The sequence below is a fragment of the Lepidothrix coronata genome, unplaced genomic scaffold (genome assembly GCF_001604755.1).
Source record: "Lepidothrix coronata isolate B3197 unplaced genomic scaffold, Lepidothrix_coronata-1.0 Scaffold20, whole genome shotgun sequence".
In the NCBI taxonomy this organism is placed as follows: domain Eukaryota; kingdom Metazoa; phylum Chordata; class Aves; order Passeriformes; family Pipridae; genus Lepidothrix; species Lepidothrix coronata.
The window spans coordinates 7498225-7503191 of NW_016690200.1; the positions used below are offsets into that span (position 1 = coordinate 7498225).

Sequence of the window (4967 nt, forward strand, 5' to 3'; positions counted from 1 at the left end):
CCAGAATCCCTGAGGTTGGAAAAGCCTCAGCCTATGGATCCCCCCTGTGCCCGATGCCCACCTTGTCCCCCAGCCCAGAGCACTGAGTGCCACGGCCAGGCCTTCCTTGGACACCTCCAGGGATGGGGACTCCACCACCTCCCTGGGCAGCCCCTTCAAATGTTTAGAACCCCTTCCAGGAAGAAATTCCTCCTAAGGTCCAGCCTGAACCTCCCCTCTGACCCTGTCACTCGTTACCTGGGAGAAAATGCCAACCAGGCAACCGGTGCTTGGAATCTCCTCCAACATGTCCGTTGAGCTGCTGGCCGAGTACAGATCATTCCAGTTCCTTCTCCTCTTGGCAGCAAAACTTTGAGGTTGTGAGGTAAGAGGGCTTTGTTGTTACATGCCTGATTTCAGCATCCCTGGGTCACGGTTCCTGCTGGAAAATGGAGTTTTTGGCGTTTGCCAGTGACAGATTTGCTTTGTCAAAAGCGCTACAGAATCACAAGTGTCATGTCACCCCTCTCTTCTATCAGCTCATAGTAAATTAAATTTGAGGCCAAAAGGGCTGTTCAGCTGCTCAATCTTATGCCCCATTTTCTGTGAGGGAAGCCTTGAAATGGGATGGCTGATGTCTCATTCCAGAAGGATTGATGGTGCTGCTGCTGCTTCCCCTAAAGATACAAGAGTTTTGTTGCCAGGACCAGGAATTTTTACTTATTTCAGTTCAAGTTCTTGTTGCTTCTCTTGCCTGGAGCTCCTGGTTACACAAACCAGAAAATATCCAAAGCTGAATTCAGCAGGATGAACTATTTTTGTGAGAACTAGAATTGATGAAGTCTTGTGTCCAACACGTGTCATGCTTGGCTGCCTGTGGTTTGAGAAGGTGGAGCTCTGATCCGAGGGGTTTTCCTGGGGCTGGAGCATCCATTGCCTCTCCTTCCCACTTGGAATAAGAGAGCCAAGTGGTCCCACTTCCCCCTCAGTGCCAGCAGGACTTCTGGGACTTCCTTTTCTATCCTTTCTATCCAATCTGGCTTAGTGGTGGATTTGCCAGTGCTGGGTTAAAGCTTGGACTCGGTGATCTTAGAGGTCTTTCCCAACCTAAATAATTCCATTCAGGTCAGAAAATGGGATAGAAAACCCATAACTGATCCCATGGGATAATCTGTTAGCATGGCTTGTTTTGTTACTTCACTGACTTTATGGAAAACATCAAAGGTGGTGGAGCAGCTTCCTAACCTAGTTATGCCTTAACACATATTCCTTCCTATCCTTTCCCCCCAAACTGGAGGAATTTACTGGCTTGGATATCACCTGAGGCAAGAGTTGATTTGCCCAAGGAATCCACTTAATGGGGAACTTAATGGATCTGGCTTAAAATAAGAATAGGATTAAAATGAGAAAAATAATAAATAGGGTTAAAATAAGATGGGATCTAAGGACTCCTTACAGAAAGGCTGGGAGAAAAAAAAACATAATTAAACATGGAAGAGTTGGAATGGGAGTGGTTTTTTTTTAATGTCTCTTTTACACCTGAGGTTTTCCAGGCTTCCAAAGGAGGACAAGCCTTCAAGGTTTTAATTCCAACCAGCCTGTACCTCTTCACCTGAGGGTTTGGAAGATACCTGTGGACAACTGGATGTGGGAAATCCCACGGGAAGTTCGTCTGAGATGTTAAGATTGGCTAAGTCCCATTTAGGCTTCCTAAGCCCGGGGTCTGGTGCATCCACAATACTCAACAACGATGGAAAAAAGGAGAGTTCTCCGACATGTTTTGTCACCACCAGAAAATTCTCTCTCTGAACAAAAGAGGCCTCATGAAAAAATATACCCAGGGCTTTGCTGAGAAGGCTGTGGAGGGTGTTGGAGCTCCTGGAAGGTGAACACAGCTCTGGGGCTCAAGGAACTGGGATTAATTCCTAACAGATTCCTGACTAGATTAGGAAGCTCCTCTACCACCTTGAAATTTAATGTTTTCCATGGAATCAGTCAAATAACAAAACAAGCCATGCTGAAAGATTATCCCATGGGATCAGTTATGGGTTTTCTATTCCTTTTTCTGACCTGGATGGAATTATTTAGGTTGGGAAAGACCTCTAAGATCACCGAGTCCAAGCTTTAACCCAGCACTGCCAAATCCACCACAAAGCCAGGATTAAACCAGGACTAAACCAGGTCACCAACTGCATCAACAAACTTTTTTTTTGGGGTCAGTCTCACCTCCCTGCTTTGCCAGGGATTGCACAGCTGTAAAACCAGCATTCCCTCAGTAAGGAGAAGTAAAACAAAGGGGCAAAAAAAAAAAAAAATAAACCAAATAACGTGGGTTTTTAAATGGTTTACAGAAGGAGAACGGCTCATCCTTTTCCACCGTGTTTTACCTGCTTTTGAAGAGCAACACTTCACTTTTTTCCCCTCTGCTTTCCTCCAGGGATTCCATTACCATACATTGTGTGGCTTTGACATTGGAAAAGCAGCAGTACTTTTCCACTTAACTCAATCTCAGTTATTATTTTTTTCTTCCTGCAGCAGCACTCAGCACAACTTTGGGAAATGTCAGGAGGCAGAAAACAATAAGGAGGCATTTGAATCGTATCTCTGCCTCGATTCCCAGCGTCGAGGCAACTTCTTCTCCTGCCCCGGGAGCTTCTTAATTCTTATTCAAAGAGACAGAGAGAATTGATGGCAGGGGCGTGCTGGGAGGAGAGGCTGATCGTTGTCAGGCAGGACAGCCAAAAACACAACTGAAACCAGGTTTAATTCACACTTGTGCAATGGTAAATAGGAATAAGAAGGTCATCCAGGTGAGTGATTAACCATAGGGCCAGATCCTGATGGTTCAGCACAGTTTTATTTAGTTTTGTTTTCAGGCAAAGTCTGGTGAGGCTTTATAAGAAAAGCAGAATTAAGTCTGGTAAGGCTTTATTAAAAAAAACAACCCAGAATTAAATCTAATGCAACAAGGGGGTGGTTTGGAGCTGATTCTTTGCCCAGAATTTCAGTTTACTGCAGCTGCTGTGGGGGGTGACAAGCTGTGTAAAGAGGGGAATATATTTTATTGAACTGACTGATAGATGCCAAAATCATTAGGCTCTCTTTATCCAGGCAGAATTCCTCCTGCAGTGAGATGGAAACTCTGCCTTCACTCTGCTCCCATTTACACTGATGGAAGTCAAAGGTAATTTCATTACAACCAATATAAAGGCATTACAGACGAGGCAATTACACCTGGAAGAGATTGGTGTGAGCTGAACCCTTTCCTCTGACATTTCTGCTAATGTTGGAAACGAAATAACAAAGTACTCGTGGTATTTTTTTCAAATGTTAAACCTGCAGTTGGAGAGACCTGTGTGTGCACCAGCCCTGAGCACCGGGAAATCTGCTGGGTTTAGGAATTCCCAAGGAGCACTCGGAGAAGACCAGGGGATAAATTGTGGGAAGGGGTTGCAGGTAAAACTACCTCAGGAAAGGAGTTGTCAAGGAACTCCCCCCCCCCAAGAGACACCTGAGGGTCCTAAAACAGGGTGAAAGAAATGTGAAAATAAAAATAGATTTCTGCCCCAATCCATCAGCTTTCAGGTTGAGATCCTTTCTTGCAGGCTGTGTGAGGAGAAAATGATGTTCTCACAACCCTTCAGCCTCCTCGTGTCATATATTATTAATCAAGAAAGATCTCAGCATTCATGTGCTGCATCGGCCCAGACTACATTGGATTTTTTTCCCCCTTTTGTTTAAAGAAAACATAAATTCCCACCTGTAGCTCTGCTTGGGTTGGGAGGGAAGGGAAAAGGGCTTGTCAGTGAAACCAGGCAGTGGTTTAGCAATTAGAGCCCAGCCCTGAAAGTCAGCGAGGTCACAGTTCTGGGGGAGATTTGCTGCCTGTTTGTCCCGATGAAGTTCCTCCTAAATGAGGTGATTATTGTAGCTGTCAGGAGTGAAAAGGTGGGACACATTGATTTCATCCCCACTGCAATCTCCAGGTCTCTGCTGGTCCAGAGCAGTCAATAGGAATTGCCAATTAACAAAAAAACCCCAATATTGGCAAGTTCAGCAGTTTGAGAAAAAAAAACAAACCTCCCTCCAGCCGGTGCAGAAACCTCTCGCCATTCAAATCACCGTCCCCGGGCAAAGGCATTGGCAAAGCTCACAAAATCAGAGCAAATGAGCTTTTTTTTTTGGCATATCTGAGCAGCAAATCGTAGATTGGAGAGCCTGTCTGCACGAGGGGAAATGTAGCAGAGCAGCTCTACGGGAAAAAGCTGAAGTGCACACCCCATAAAAACCACTTTGGGGTAATTATCCCGCTCTGAAAACACGCTGGTTATCCAGGAATGAAGTCTCTTTTCTTTCAGAATTAAAGTGCCCACGCTCTCATTCTGCTAATGATCGTAGAGACAGGGCTTGATTATAATAAATAGGGGCTCTTCCACAACAGCTATTGTGGAAATATTCCCCTTGTAAATAAGCCCTGGGAATACCACGCTTCCAATTAGGTTGTGCTTCAAACACAGCTCATATGAATGGATACTCTTGACTTACCTACAGATTCCAGCAATTTCCATGCAATTAAGTCATTAACGTGCAGCTTTGGGCTGAAGAAGCACCTCCAGGAGAGCAGCCAGGAGCGCTGTCTTTGACAGGATGGAGTGAGGCTGGTTCAGAAAACACCCAGTAGCTACAAGTGATGCAAATAATGGCTGTTCCTGCCCTGGCTCAGGAATTCCTGCCTCTCCAACAACAACCCCGGGTCTTCTGTGGTGTTTTTAGCACAAGGACTTGACTGGAGAGGTGTTGTTATCCCTCATTTGCAAACAGGGAAAGCGAGGCAGCTGTTGGGAGACGGTTTGTTCGATGTCGTCCAGCGAACGTTGAAAAGCAACCTTTGGTTTTCCGACCCTGAACAGGGTGACAGAGACCTTCCCTTTTCCAAAGGTGATCCTGTGGCAAGAGATGGAGCGTGTCCGTGGCAAAGCAAGGACTAT

At 45.5% G+C, this 4967-nt stretch overlaps 1 long non-coding RNA gene across 2 annotated transcripts in view; it reads right to left on the reverse strand.

Annotated features, from left to right (window-relative positions):
* LOC108493830 overlaps positions 1-4957 on the reverse strand; it is a 40280-nt gene extending 35323 nt beyond the window's left edge. For both annotated transcript variants that reach the window (XR_001873614.1, XR_001873615.1), the window contains exons 1-2: positions 4525-4957; positions 238-421 (exon numbers count right to left, since the gene is read on the reverse strand). This is a non-coding gene — a long non-coding RNA (uncharacterized LOC108493830). The remainder of the gene's footprint in view (positions 1-237; positions 422-4524) is intronic.
* Positions 4958-4967: the final 10 nt, after the last annotated feature.